Below are 16,420 nucleotides of genomic sequence, written 5' to 3' on the forward strand. Positions count from 1 at the left end.
ATACTATTTTGTAATTTGTATTATATTGAGATGATGAAAATGCCTTTGTATTTTGTATCAAAATACTTCAGTGTTGTGTATTTTTGTATTTTCAAAATACTGTACAATATTTTCTGTGAAACACTGTGATGAAATCTATCTAAGTATCTATAAAGCACGAAATCTCTGTCTCTGTCTGTTTGTGGCACCCTTGCATGGTCAAGCCCCTCTGCTCGAGTAGAGCGTTTATTTTCCTTTGCTGGACTGATTAACAGGCCCCATAGGCGTCGTCTGAATGCAACACTGTTTGAGAAGTTAGTAATGCTTAACCAAAGATAATTAATGCGTAGCAAGATGGGTCGTCCTAGTTCATGTCTATGAGGGCAAAGTTGTACTCAAAACACTGAACATTGTAGGGTAAAAAAGGGAGACAAGTAGAATAAAAAAAAATAAAAAAAATTGGGAGGCACACAAAAAGTGTACATGCACTCACACGTGTGGATAGAAGCAGACAGATGCCAGTACAATTAAAAGTGAGTAGAGAGCAATTTAAAAGGACAATAAAAGAAGCTCTATGTAGATTATAGGTTAAAAGCTATCCTAAACAGATGGGTTTTGAGCAGAGACTTGAAGCAGTCGACCCTGGCAGCAGATCTGATCTGCTGAGGCAGAGCATTCCACAGGCGGGGGGCCGCTGAGGAAAATGTGTGTGCTAAATGAATACGTTTTGAAGATGATGATTGCCGGGTTGATGTGAGATTCAAATGAGAGAGCGGAGTCAGGGAGGACACCTAGGCTTTTGACATGGATGGAGGCTGTGACTGGTGTCGTCGTCGATGGTAAGGCTGAAGTTATTGAGCCTCTGACCTGTGAAATATGTCATAATTGTCTTCTAATTGGTTTAACTGATTGGATGGTATGAATGTAACAACCTGATTTTAATTTTTACTTTTTTTTGTATTTCCATTGATAGAGGTTGTGCACACACCAGTTTCAGGTGTCTACAAAATGATTCAACTGTGATGAAACTCACCATAAGTGTGGTAGTGATGGTTAAAATGCTACCTAGTTTAAATTTCTAAATAAGTCATCCATTTGGATTGTTTGTCTTTGAGTTATTGTCACTGATTCATTGTGGGCAATCTATTACACCAACTGGCTGGGAGGTGCAACAGTTGTGGAGTGTCGGCATTCACAGCCTGTTGCTGCAAAACTACATCCCCAAACTCAACAACAGTAGACTAAGTCAATAAAAGTGGACTGTCAGAGCAGCACAAAATACTAAAGGCCACGCCGAGTGTCCTGTTCACTTAAACTTTCCATCACATTTGGTGCCTCTGCCTAGCCACTTTCTAAATGTGTTAGAATTAGTTCAAAATGTTCTTTAAAGTACAGAACTATCACATAGCCTACGTTCAATGTTGCAATATTATCAGAAGGCCATTTTGCTTTTTAGCAGGATCTTACAAGATCATTTCAAAATGAATGGAAAGACAGTGATGAGATTTTGCACTAGCTTAGGCCTGCTAGTGGTGAGTGTTATAGCCTACTTGTATTGCAGCCTATATACAACTATTCTATTAAACTCTGTGTGCAAGTCTATTAAACACTATAGGCTATGACTGCTATGTTCTTGCACTATTTTCCCCCATGATCATATTGATTCAGTTATCCAAAAGGCTCGAAGGATGCTCTTTATTATATGGCAATTTTGGAAAAATAACCAATAAAAGTGAGGTGAGGTGTCAGTTGTCTTTACATGGTTTTATTTTTTAATTGCAGAGATTCACTTTTTGTACCTCAAGAGGCTACAAATAACCGTCAGGAATTTAGTTGGGTGGTTGACCTTGGACAGACATGCAGAGAAGCAATGAGTTCTGAAGTTCTTTACTTTCAAAACCACAGGATACAAAAAAATGCAGTTCTTCAGTTCAGTTCAGTGAAAGTTCCCAGAGTCCCAAAACAAAAGTTCACAGCCAGCAGTCCAATGACAACAAAAGTCTTCAGTCAAAAATCAAAGTTCCAACAAAAAGTATTTCAGCACAAAAACAAGCTTTTCAAATTCTCCAAAATGCAGGCAGTAGTCAAAATCAAAACAAGAGTTCAAGATTTAGCAGCACAGAAAAACAGGTACTCACACTGTGTCTTTCAGGAAAACTCAGCAAAGACAAAGAAAAAAACAGGATCTTAAATAGGCCGGTACATCAACACCAATTATCCAATCATCCAATCTCAGAAGAATTTCCATTAACCAAGGAAAGGGGAGCGAGTAAACAAAAACACGCAAAGGCAGAATGGCGACATCTTGTGGGCAGGTGAGTACATGGCAAGCACAAAAAATCATTGGATTTCAGAAGCACACAGTGGCAGAATGGCGATATCTTATGGGCAGGTAAGTACATGGCAGGCACAAAAGTCTGTAGGATTTCACGAATAACGATTTGATGGACTGACTGCATACATCAGTGGCACTCCTAACTGGCGCAACACACTGATTTACCTAGATACTGTATATCCATTGTGTGGGTATGAGCAGGGATGGTGTAGGTGTGTGTGTGTGTGTCTGTGCGTGTGTGTGTGTGTGTGTGTGTGATACCTGTGGTACGTCATTGAAATAATAACCAAGAGGCGCACACACCGAATTACCGAATTAAGCTTTGCGCGGGTGAATAACGAGCTTTACGCCATGCGCTGGAGCCCAAAATACAGCCCCTCATTTCACTTGTTTCAGGTTAGTAGTAAACTGCCCTTAACTAGCCTACGGATGGGTTTTCAGCATTTCCCCAATGGCTGTTCACTTTTTATTTTGAGCATTTTGAGTTCGAATGAAAATAGAAAGTTTGCCATCAGATCGACCGGTGGCTGCTGAGATAACTTAGGCTAAACGGTTTGCTAACGTTAGCTACCGTCTTGCAATAAAGTCGTGACTGTAATTTAGCAGACGCTTTTGTCCACAATAGGCCTACAGTTCAATCTGGTTCGGTTCTTAACGGGAGCTTTTACTGCCTAAAAATGATCGGAACGTCACATATGTCCAACCTCTTACGTGTGTGTCACTTAATATTCATTTATATACAAACCAAGACGGCGGATTCCTAAAGAAACGCAAGCACCCACACCATAAGTGTATCTAATTTAGCCTATGTACCAAAAATTGGAGCTCCAGTGCAATTTTTAATTGCGACAAGAATTAGACCAAGTTCATTTTTAACCTATCAATTTTCTATCATTGTTATGACGCACCCATCCTTGGGACCTGTATGCAAATAGGCTAGTAGCCGTGTTGTTGATTAGGCCTATATATTTTTTTTTTTAATTTAGCAACCTTTATAGGTTTATCAAAAAGTGGAGTTGTTCCTCTTAACAACCATTAAAAGGAAGTGTGGGCACTGATAAGATTAGATGATAAACCATATTTTCCCCCTTATGAGGTTGTTATGGGCAAGGTATTTTCCTTGTTAAAAAGGAATTTTCTTTGCCACTGTCACCAAAGTGCTTGCTATGGTGGCTCAAGCTGTAGGCTCTGGAAACTCGAGAGAATTTCAGTTTGCAGTGGTGCTATAGAAATGAATCAAGTTGAATTAGCAATATGGAGCAATAATTTGTTTTTATAATCAATTTTCAACAGGGTTCAAGAAAACATAGTTACAGGGGTAATCTACCATGACTCCTGAAAGATTTCAATATGAAATGTAACTACATACATCTCCTGAAAGAAATACCAGTGCATGCAAAGCCAGAATTTAAAAGACATGTGTCTTAGAGATAGCAAGAGTGGTTGAGGTTGTGTCTCTGTGTGCACTAAATCCTTTAGTGATACTTTATATCAGTCAATCAAAAGAAAAAGTTAAAATAACGTCATCCTTTAATGAAGTGCTGTACTCTATTTCCTCCTCATTCCTAAATGTTTCTTGATGGCTGGAAGTGAGCATTGCACATGTACAGTACAATGTTTGGAATAGTTTCAGCTCTCATAACTTCTGAGAAAATCCCAAAGTTATCTAAAGTTTACTCATATCAAAAAGTTATCTACAATAGGCCTATATGCCATTGTCCCAAAGATATCTACCGTTCAGCGATAAGTTTCCTTGTAATCAAAAAGGCACACTTTGAGTAATTGGTATTATATTGGTTTATTTGTTTATTATGAGTGGCCACAGCCCCTCCAATAGTGCTTAATAAACTCATAGAACACAGTTTGACTGTACACTGTCACCTTTAGCTTTCATCAGAAACCCATGAAATACCAGATTGCAGCAGTATAACATCTTTGCATAGCATTAGGCAAGAACGATTGTTTTCTGGATTTTTGATTTACTTGTAAGTCTTTTTTTAAAGGTGAGGAGAATGGCACAGCCGGCAAGCCTGATCCTGTGTGTTGGCCTTATGTGCTCTGGGATATTCCAGTTCTCAGGTGAGCTCCTCTATAGTTCATGTTGATCGGTTTGCTTTGAAATTAACATGGTAGACTATATAGCCACCAGGGGACTGGGGAAAAAAAAAATGTACTTTACTTGTATTCAACATAATATAAATATAAAACTACTTCTACCATTTTACCAGTACTCTATAATTTTTGTTTGAAACAATTATTTAAAAATAAAGATAATTATCATGTGAGCATGTTGGAATTGTGAATGGAATTGTAATCAAGTAATTTAAAAACATAAACAAACGTCCTGTAGTTGTTAGCTTACTTACACAATGGTAGAATATTTCTGAAAGGATTTAAAAAAAAAAGATGTCGGGTAATGAGATATCATTATATTATTCAGTGGATCCAAACTGTCAAACTATAGATTAATGACAGTTACCCTCTACTCATAATGTGTAGGAATCGGTATGAATGTGTTACAGAGGTGCTTTTTATCAGACAATGATGCCACGTCACAATACTGTACATGCTATTTTACATTTTGGCAAAAAAGTATCATGACGAGAACAGACAAGTTAATGAGTATAATTCACTGTTTACTACATGTAATTTGATATAAATAATAATAAATTGCGACATTGGTGTAAAATTAAGAACTTATTAAGAACTCCTCTACATCCTCCCCTTTCACTCACCAGGTGCTGAAATCTCGGACTCTCAACAGTCTGTGGTCTCTCGTTACTTTTACTTCCAAATGTCCATCACCAACCGACTCTTTAAGGGCTCACTTCGGGATCCCTTTTCAGAATACCACATGATCCTGAAGTCTCAGGTTGTGACTTTGGTGAGTAACACTGATTTCTAGTAAAAACTGAAATCAGTCTTGAGAGACGTGTTGAAGTGGTGGTCAGTGGTTGCTCTGGATTAAAAGTGCCCTCTCAGATATCTTTATCTAGCAAAATGTAATAATCACAGACATCTTGGAGACTATTATATATTTATATATATATATATATATATATATATATATATATATATATATATATGTATATATATATCAGCTAATGCTGATTTTTTATTTATTTTTTTCTTTTAATTTTTAGGTGGATAACATATATGCATGCCCTGATTGCTTGACAAAGTCTTTCTACAGTGGAGCCTCAGACATTGCCTTTGGGTATTAATCCTTGCCACACAGCCTTGTTCCATCAACATTAAGCCATTCCAAACTGTGTGACTGATTACAATCCAACAGTAGATATGTTTTTGTATATCATTTCCTGTAGCCAAATAAGTAGGATGAGGAATTTATCAAGTAGGATAAGGAATGTATAAATAACTCTTGAATTTCCCCTTGGGGATCAATAAAGTATCTATCTATCTATCTATCTATCTATCTATCTATCTATCTATCTATAAGGAGACAACCAAAGGTCATAGAAAGCCTCATATTTGTACTTAAAAGTTCATCTGTATTATCCTCTTACTTTGGATGGCTGTGTGTCTGTTGTATGTAAATGCCCAGCAGTATTGTTGATTGGACAGTGTTTTGGTAAGATGTTTGATCTCTAAAGAACAGTTCTGCCTCTCCTACAGTGAAACCAATTCTTCAGTTCTTCTTGTGAGGATGCTGCTTGCTTTCAGCATAGACATAGATAGCGTTGTGGTTAAAGATATCTTCAGCCGCAGATATTCTCAACATTTAACACAACTTAAAGTTGACATTCCCAAAACAAGAGGTGAGAATTTAAAAGTCTCATCCTGCCACTGTCCTAATTCAATACAGAATGCACTGTTACATTGACAAGACAATATTTTTTTTCACAGTTATACCTATGGAGGACAGGACAGTCTAACGGTCGACTTCTGATGCAGCATGACATAACCGTGTCACTAGAGGGCGCTGCATCAACACAACTGAATGTATCAACTGGATATTTGATGGACCAATTTTTTTTTTTTATTGTACAGGATATATTAGTGCAACTAATATTAATAAACACAGCCAATAAATTGCAGATACAGTAATTTCCTGTGTATTATCTGTATTGTGTATAAACCGCAGGAAAGTGTTTCAAGCAAAATAACTGCATTAACCACACATAGGCTATATTAACCGCAGTACTTAATAGCCCAAATACAATAGCCCAAATACAAGATTGTGCTTTTATCATAAAGAAGAATGAAGAAAATAAATGCATCCCCATGTACAGGCCGCCCCCATTGACCTCATATCTGAAATAACTTAGCAAAATCAATGTATAAATCTTAGGTAATAGTTGGGAAATTACGGGTAAATTTGATTTGATTGATTTTTTCACTGTGCAAAGGATTATGGGAATCCATTTCAGTTGCCCTAAATGACATTCGGCTACACTGTCCTTGTACAAAACAAAAGAGTGCAGGGTACACACATCCAAAAAAAATTGCAGGTGCTCGATCAAAACTAAACTTGAAGATAAAAATTAAAAAGAAAGATCTGCACTCTGTTCAATGCCTCCATAAAATATATTAGGCAACGTTTCTATCAGCACACTGTTGCACACAATGCCTGACGAAGATCTGTGATCGAAACATTGCATAATAACTTGTATGGGAGCCTTGAACAGTGTGCAGACCTTTCTTTGATTTGATTTTTTTTTACACACATCCTTTTGCATTATCTAAATAGATTAATGGCTTTATCATTGAATCACTTGCCTGGTCAGATAACTGGTTAAATGGAATGTCTCGTATCTGGTTTAAAAGGTTTGCACAGCCCGCAGTGGTGTGGAGGGTGGGGCTATGGCAGTTCTAAGAATTTTGCATATTTTCAATGAAGAAAGTTTAAACCGTAAAGGTGTACACTGTTTGGTATGACATGAAACGTCTTGATTATTTGATGAGGTTATATATAACTTTGCTGGATTTTGACATTTTATTTATCAGCTGTTGGTGACATTACATCAAAAATGCTATTTTTTGACTTCAAACTTGAAAAATGCCATGTAGCCCTAAGCCCTTTAAACAAAGGAAATATTTATTGTTGTGACCTAACGTAATGTAGAAGATGTAGAAGAGTTTTATTGCTCATGTATTGCCTCATCACCACTAGATGGCATGCTAGGACCTAGCCCACACCAATGTTTAGCTCTCAAATTCAACAGACAATCAGCACGTTTTCATGCCGGGAATAAACCGTTTTGAATCAGTTCATTGCCCAAATTCAGTTGTCAATATTCTGTTTAACCTGTTTACAAGAAAGCAATGAATGTCACATTTTGAGCATATTCTTGTTTACATGCAATCAACATTATTCCGAATAAGTCAGGGACGCAGCCTACAAATAGGCTCCCAACGTCATGACACAAATCTCCACTGGTGGAATTCCCTCTTTTGGCTGAATAATACAATGTCTTCAGAGTCTTCCACCTGTATTTCACTTGTTCAGGCGTATGTCGATAGCCAGCCTCATTAAGTTTTTTACAAATCTTTTTAAAAACGTCGCTATTACGACATTTTCAATTTGCGTTGTTTCGCCATGATTAGGAAAGTGTGTGAGAGACCGTTGGTTCCTTTTATCCTAATTCTGTGCGAATTGAGCATGCACAGGCCTACAACACTCTTCCAGTTTATTAGTAAACCGAATATGGCCTTTTTCGGTTAATTTCAATCAGAATGAGGTGTTTACAAGACACATGCATATTTGGTTTATTCCCAATAAACTGATTCAAAACCGTTTATTGGCTGCATGGAACTGTGCTGACTGTTTTGACAAAATTGTATTCCAAAGACTTGTCCAACATCAGTTAATTCCATGATTACAACTGTTGCATAAAACATTACACCACAGTCAAATCTCCATCTGTCTGTGTCCAGGGGAGTGCTTTGCCTGGTGCTTTGTCTGATGCACTTTGTTTTATTGCCAGGTTGATGTGATAGTAACCTATGACCTGGATGTAGTTAGCCCGGGTGCCAGCTGAACTTAGCCCCGCCCACAACATTTAAGGTCGGGAAGTTCGGTCTGGCATTACGCCGTTGTGGAGCAACTATGCTTGATGCAGAGCTGTTAGGACCCATCAAATTGGGCTTTACGATGATGGACAGGTGAGCAACAGTGCCTCGTCTATTACGTCATCTGAACACCTTAGGTTGATTTTGTTTGCGACAAAAACGCTGTGGCAAGAAGGAGATAGATGGCTTTTAAGACCCCATGGAAAAATGCATATTATTTCCATGAGGTTTCATCATCGAAAACGATTATTTCTGAAAACTTTGGCCAAAGTTGAAATGTGGGAAAACTGCGGTTTCACTTTCATTAAGGGAAAACAGCGTGTTTGCAATTGTGACATGTTGTTCTCTCGTTTGTTTGAAATCTCTGATTGGCCACCTGTTTGCTCGAGGGGTTTGCGACACCAGTCCCCAGCTGTTTTATAACATGTTTGTAGCATCAGTGTTCAATTGAATTATTTCAATTCAAAGGGGAAATATCCGTTTTTCCTAATAGCCTATACCCTGCAACGTATTTAGTTGTCTTAGATTTCGCTATCGGGTATTGTAGGATATATTGACAGCACAAAAACTTTTACAAAAGACCAGAAAACAATGTTAATTAGGCATTTGTGGTGAAGAAGGATGGTTTGTGTGTTCTTCCTACAGCTCCCGGTAAGCTATTTCATTGCTCTGACTGGTTAAGGTCTATCCAATTGAGTGCAGAGGCAATCCCCCCTGAAACATGCCCCATTATTACGTCCCAATGGAGCAATATCGGACTCATATTCTGACTAGAATCTGAGTATGACGGGCGTCAGGCTAGGGTGTAGTTCCTCTGTTGTAGTATCTCTAAAACTGATTGACTTTGCTGTTGTCAATTCTGGCCATACACTAGCTGCACTGTCTGGCTGCTGTAAGTCAAGTCTCTCTCTCTCTCTCTCTCTCTCTCTCTCTTTCTCTCTCTCTTGTGCATTAGCTTGTTCGCTCCAGATTTAGGGATATTGCATCTTATTTGTAGGAGCTGCTAAACCTGAGACCAGGTTTGCATGACCAGCTTGACATCTTCACACTTCACACGTGAATGTCATTGCATCTTACGTAAACTGCTTCAGCTACATCTTCCTCACCACAGGATGTGCAGGTACACCACAGTTCTCACAGTGTTCACTCAAAGTTCCGATGGCTTATGGTGTGAGAAGCTTGTCCACAAGACCTGCTTTTTTTAAAAGTATATTGCATCCACCCAAGGAGCTATGCTTGCAGAATCGGAAAAAACGGAAAGAGCACAACTGAAATCACAAATAAAAAAGGGTAGTATACTGTCCCTCAAATACTTGCAACCTGCATCCCCACCCAAGGAACCATCACACTTAATGAATTGGAGGTTTCTCTGTATGCGCATATCAGTGTGTATTATGATCGTGCAAAAAGTCGCAGAGTGCCTTATACCTCACACTCTCTATAGTAGACAAAACTCTTGGTGTCAAACAGAAATTAACTCAGTTGTACACCACACACTGTTGAATGTATCTTACTGTAATGTTTCACATAAGCAATGACTACATTAAACCTGTTCCACATTAAACATTATGTAGCCTGCATACTAGTGTTTATCTGCATACGAGAAGCTGGTGACATAAAGTGGAAAAAACTGTGACTGTAAGGACACTTAGTTGATGAATGGAATTGTAACTCTGTACTGTTTGTGCCATAACATATTTGTGTGTGTGCGTGTGCGTGCGTGCGTGTGTGTGTGTATGTGTGTGTGCTGCAGCAGGCGGAATGCAGGCAGCATGCAGACAGCATGGTACATTTCCGCCTCTAGTGAGAAAACAAGTTACACAACAGCCATGTGCCACTAAGGAAAAGTTGTATGAAGGTGACTAAACAAACAAGGTGAACGCATTTGGAGGAACACGTAGGCTATGGTACAGGGTTGTATGTGTGTGTTATTGTGAATTGGAAAGTGCACCTATGGCTATTATTGTTGACTCGCAATAAAACCATAGTCATGTTGTGAAAGTTCCTGCAATGGATTCCAGATAGTCAACAGAAAACAAAATAAATTTTGAGTCAGTGAATTTATGGATCTTGACAGCCAACACATTAAAAGGATGTTAGTAATGTGTGCAAGCCTTTTCTGGAGTAGATGCCGTACATTTCTAACATGTTCTCAAACAACATGAGAGGTTTTTAATAAATCACAGTACATTCTTCAGTGAGACAATATTTACAAAAGCCTGTGTAAAGGTATGATGAATCCTCTGATTTGTGCTGTTATTCAGTGATTTACCACAAGGTGGCAGTGTGCATCGCAAAAGACCAGTTACGGCTCTGCAAAAGACCAGTGACATACTGTAAAAGGACATAAGAAATCTGGTAAACGTCCCGTCCGCTTGTTTACCTCTTTCCCGCCCCAAAGAGGAACTACAACATTACGTAATCATCTTGGTGCCTCTGCTTTTTTAAACGTTGTGTTATGGCTGCGTGTATAGCCTATGCACTGCAGTTTCTCTAATACAGGGGTCTCAAACACCCGGCCCGCGTCCGGCCTAATTCCGGCCCGCGACGTAGGCCTATGTCAAAATAATAATGTAATCCGGCCCTTGAGACTTTTTAATTGTGACAAACAACGATACTGATTAAAATAGACGATAGTTCCAAGTACGGTGACAAATCTCATTTCTACTCTGCTCCACTATGTGCTAGACATCCAGAGCTTCATTCAAACCCAAAATCGCTGCACAAAGTTTTCAGGAAATAGCCTACTTGTATTACACGCGAGAAACAAAGACGTGCGTTTGTAATGACGCGGAAGCGATGCAGGCCATAGTGTTGCAGAAATTGAAGCAGAAATAGGCCTACACCAAATGTTGAAAAACGTTTACGTGTGATGAAGTCTTAGGTAGGCTATGTTATTCACCTATTCTAAATCTGAAGGAGAATATCCTTTTGGAGATTATGATCGATCGTCTATTGAATGGAGGTGCGTCTGCGTGTATACGACGGTGTCCACTATACCATGCTTATTTCGACCCTCTGCCCAACATAGCTTGGAGGTTGCAGTGGTAATCTTGATGATAGTGTCCGTAATGGACGTGGTACAGACAGCAGGGCTAGTAGAAATAGGGCTCAAAACTACAAAGTCACCCGCAATATGATGCGAACTTCTGGGTACTCAGATTACCCGCGATAGGAACTGATTTGACCAGAATACTTTATTGTAGGCCTTGTGGTTTAGAAACCATATACATCTTAGGTGTTGGTATACATCTTAGGTGTTTTCCTGTTAATTTGTTATGTGGGCAATATGAAAAAAGGAAAGTAAACCTGCTCAAATATGTTCATCCAGTATTTATTGAAAGGTGCATAATTTGAGGTGCTTGCCATCCAGTGCCAAATTAGATGGGTAAATTTACCCCCTTCATAAACTTTTGTTTTACTCAAAGATTTTAACATTTACAGTAGGACTTTATCTCTGACCACTTTCAAGCCATGACCTTTTGAAAATTTTATATAAAAATCCAATGGTGTTGCTTCACACCAAATATTTTTATTTGGTGTGAAACACACACATACCTGTTTTTATGCTTTTCATTTGTTTAATAATTTGTATTAATATTTATTTTATCATTATTTTATTTATAAGCTAAGGTTGCTAGCACAGGTGTCTAAAACTAGATAAAAACACTTGCACTTTCTGTTTGCATTGTGGTATTTGAAAAAAAGAACATCGCATTTTCAGAAATAGCCGGCCCTCCAATCAGATGACGTTGGCAGAATTGGCCCCCAGCTCATTTGAGTTTGAGACCCCTGCTCTAATAGCATACACTAACAGAGATCTAAAGGAAGCAACAGAATATTATAAATGCTTTTATTCAAGAACGATTAGGTCTAACTAGCCTTTCTTTATCATATTGCATCAACTCCACAGCTGTCCCTATTGCAAAAACTAGGCTACAGACTCTAAAATGTGGAGTGGCCTTCACACAGATAATAATAACTATAGGATTATAGTTGTTTTCTTTTAACTATGATCCAGGTAATTTAAGGAAATGTTAACATCCAAATCTTTTGACAAATACTGCTGTGCATGCCAAACATGATAGCTTTTCCTGAGCTTACAGAACACCGCTGTATATTATGCATATTGGCTCAACACGTCTTACAAACATTTACATGTTTGCCAACAATGTAACTTGAGTGTAAATTGTATAGGCCGACAACAGGAAAGGTTATGCTTGGTATTTGTAGGTGACTTCTATGGTTGTCTGGATAGTAGCCTACACCAGGTGCACAACTGAAGCGTTCCATTAGCTGAGTGTAAAAATAGTTTTAGAAGACTAGTCTATTTATTTTTTCAAAAAGCCTCTTTCACATCTGGTGAAGCCACATCCATTGATGATAGTGGAAGCTAATTGTTGCAGCACACGCTGTCTGTGCATGCACAGAGCGAATCAGTTTACTGTCTGGTGTGGCCTGCCTGTCAGCCTCTTCTTTCAAAGCTGCCTCTTTCATGTCAAATGCATGTTACAGTCACTACAGTGGAATGAAAGGGTGAAGTGATGACTCTGCATGCCATAATAGTAGAGAAAGTAGTGCCATGGTGGTTGCTAGGTTGACATAGTGGTGGTTGCTAGGTTGTTGCTAGGGTAATTAAGATGGCTGCTAGGGTGTTGCTAATAGTAGAGAAAGTAGAGAGGATAGAGTAAGAGTAGAGAGAGAAGAGTAAGAGTGAACACACCAAGGTTAAAGGTCAGATTAATAGCTAGCCAAAGGTCACACATCATTTCCACCATGTCAGAGTTGTGATGGGATTGCTATGACGACTTGGTCCACACAGCGTTGGTGTGTGCCTGGGCGCCCTGTGTGCTGACGTCATCACCTGCACTCAGCCAATCATGTCTCTCCTATCAGTGGCAGGGCACCCAATCCCTTGAGGCGGCCATTGGAGGTTAATCACTAGCCTGGAAAGAGTGTGTGTGTGTGTGTGTGTGTGTGTGTGTGTGTGTGTGTGGGTGGAGGGAGGGATAAGCGTGACGGAAATTTGTTGTGTCATGCCGCTCCAGCCTACCTGTAGTCAGCACATTCTAAGCAGCCGGCACCCCGAGCTCACACCCACCGTGCCACACAGACTTCCGGCTCCACGCCAGAACGAGCACGCGAGCGCTTAACGAGCCAGGGAAGAGGATGAGAGAGGGATAGCTCTTTCTTGTGCTTGTGTGTGTGTGTGTGTGCTCGTGTGTGTGTGTGTGTGCTTGTGTGTGTGTGTGTGCTTGTGTGTGTGTGTGTGTGTGTGCTTGTGTGTGTGTGTGTTAGTAATCCAGACAGAGGATTTCAGCCCAAATGGAATAAAGGAAAGTATTGAGGTGAGACCAGAGTGCCACGTGCAGTATGGAGCGCCAGCCAAGTTAAAAATCAGAGAGAGAGAGAGAGGGGGATAGAGAGGATGAGAGAGAGAGAGAGGGTGAGAGAGGGGATGAGAGAGAGATAGAGAGGATGAGAGAGGGGATGAGAGAGAGAGAGAGAGAGGGTGAGAGAGGGGATGAGAGCGAGAGAGATAGAGAGAGAGAGAGAATCATCGGAGGATAAAGAGAATAAGAGAGAAAGAGCCTAATCCCCAGGAGAGCAACTGACAGCTTTGAGAAACTACAGGTGGCGATGGACAGAGAAAGGGAGAGAGAGAGAAAGAGAGTGGAGGAGAGAGAACTTGTTGGTTCATAATCCGAGGGTGCTACAGACAGCTCTCTGACGCCACTGTAGGGTCTGTTGATAACAGATCTAAGTCAGTGCATCTGTCAGATGTATGGCCCCATGCTGATCTTCTGGTTATCCAGCTGTAACATGGCGTCACAACGCTAATCACCAATCAGTTGTGATTCGTCATGCGCATTCAAGATCCACATATGTTCGATCAGAATAATATGATTTGCAATATATAGATATATTTAATATTTGATCATAAGTGCTTCATTTCTCAGGAGATCCTGGCTGAAGGCTGGAAGAGTGACAATGCAAACTCTATAATCCCCTTAACACCTTTAGGCTGTGACTCCCATGTGCTTTTCACAGCACTGACTGCATGTGGGGACTATTCCTTTAGTCAGCATTCTCAGTAGTCTGACCTCTGGGAGGGACGCCGGAGGCAGCACACCCCACACAGTTATGGGCCGACACCCTAATCCTCAGAGCCAAAGACCATCGCCAGGTCAGCCATTTTGAGCACACTAGCCTTGAGCAGAAGTGACCTGAATGGTTTAAGAGTTTGACTTCTGGGAACCCAGGGAAATAAAATCTCAGGAATGTTTTTTGGGAATGAGTAGGTGTCACATTGTTTGTTTGTTTTTCTCTCTGGTTTTTTTTTGGTCTGGCAGGAGTTGAGATGTGGACCCAGCCAGTGGTGAACTCCATAACTGTGGTTAGATTTGGTAGCACGAGGAGGAGGATGAGGAAGAGGGGGAGGAAGAGGAGGAGGAGGTGGACGAGGTGCTCCTGCTGAAAACACTGCTGCTCTTGCTAAACTACTGTCCCTTTCCCTGAGGTCAACATGCCAATGATGCGTGTCATGTGATGACTTCTAAGTTGAAGATGAGCTGAGCCTTATTGCTGTGATTACTGTACTCTACCGTTTTTAAATTGTCCTACAATTGTTGAGAATTGCTTTAAAACTTAAACTGTTTACCATGTTGTTAGTCGCTTTGGTTAAAAATGCTTCAGCCAAATGTGATGTAATGTAATTAGCTCCATGCTACTGGCAGTGTAATCTCTGTTGTCTCTGCTGTCTTAGACATTGGTTGGATGTGACCTTGTTGACTACAGACAAGGCCTTTGGCACAGTGAACTCTGATTGTCTCCCAGTATGCTTCATGCTTCACAACATTACAACCACAAAACATCACTGGTTATTAGTGGGGTGAAGAAAATCCAAAAGAGAACCAAACAAAACAACATTGGGCACAATTTATCTTATTTTATCAGTTTATCTATCTTATTTTATTTTATTTTTATCCTCTGCTGACTTTATAATTCTCAGACCGCTCCATGCTGATTCGCCGCCAACAACTTTCCAGCGTGACACCCACGAGACACACCACTTCCTCCCAGCCAGCTAAGAAGAGAGCTCTGTATTCAGCGTTTCCTCTGCAAAGAGGCTCTCGGCCGTGGGAGGACTTCGCTCTGCACATCCTCTGTTTGTTCCATTTTACAGCTTTCACTTCCTGTCCACTCCCAGTCTCAAGCCGAGGGCCTGCGTAGTTGTATTATCTCAGTAAACACCTAGAGGGTCTCTATAACACCAATACAAAATTCAGTTTCCCTCCATCAACAAACAGTGATGTGATATTCAGTGTGCTTTTGTCAAAGCGATTGTGCCTTTGAGAGACTTACTCTAGATGGTATCAGTTCATTATAAAGGCTTTATTTGATTATACCATTGTCTGCTTTTTATTAGAAATGGTGTTTGTTTACTGTTTGTTTTCTGTATTCTTAGACAAACCAGACCAGAATTGAGAATGGGTTTGTTTTCCTTGCAGTTTGAGATCCTTTGTGTCTGTGTCACAACTTACAACATTCAGATGTTTATGGCCCTGCAGAGATTTTTGTCTGTAAACTCACCGATGGATACAAAGGGCTCTTGAGTCAAACACCGCATTTATGTTCCCATAAGGGAGTTTTATTACTGTATTGTGTTATCCATGGGGTGGTGTTGTGTGCTTTAGACCCTGTGTGTGTGTATGTGTATGTGTGTGTGTGTATTTCTTTGCGTGTGTGTGTGCATGTTTGTGGTGTGTGTGTGTGTGTATTTCTCTGTGTGTGTGTGTGTGCATGTGTGTATTTCTGTGTGTGTGTGTGCATGTTTGTGTTTGTGTGTATTTCTGTGTGTGTGTGCATGTTTGTGTGTGTGTGCATGTTTGTGTGTGTGTGTGTATGTGTGTGTGTGCATGTTTGTGTGTGTGTGTGTGGGTGGGTGTATTTGTGTGTGTGTGAGTGTGTGTGTATTTGTGAGTGTGTATGTTTGTGTGTGTATTTGTGTGTGTGTGAGTGTGTGTGTCTCTGTGTATTTGTGTGAGTGTGTGTGTGTGGGTGTTTGCTCCC

General features: G+C 40.0%; 1 long non-coding RNA gene across 3 annotated transcripts in view; it reads left to right on the forward strand.

Moving 5' to 3' along the window:
* LOC143140376 (uncharacterized) overlaps window positions 1–15,753 on the forward strand; it is a 100,475-nt gene extending 84,722 nt beyond the window's left edge. Inside the window, exons 1-2 of one of the 3 annotated variants that reach the window (XR_012990648.1) lie at window positions 9,766–10,222; window positions 14,701–15,753. This is a non-coding gene — a long non-coding RNA (uncharacterized LOC143140376). Of the gene's footprint in view, window positions 1–9,765; window positions 10,223–10,916; window positions 14,535–14,700 lie in introns of those variants that run through there. The other 2 variants (XR_012990646.1, XR_012990647.1) reach the window with 2 other exon arrangements.
* Window positions 15,754–16,420: the final 667 nt, after the last annotated feature.

This window comes from Alosa pseudoharengus, unplaced genomic scaffold, assembly GCF_046254945.1.
Source record: "Alosa pseudoharengus isolate Yale_2024_CS ecotype anadromous, Long Island Sound unplaced genomic scaffold, YU_APseudo_1.1 YU_APseudo_1.1_scf_23, whole genome shotgun sequence".
NCBI lineage: Eukaryota > Metazoa > Chordata > Actinopteri > Clupeiformes > Clupeidae > Alosa > Alosa pseudoharengus.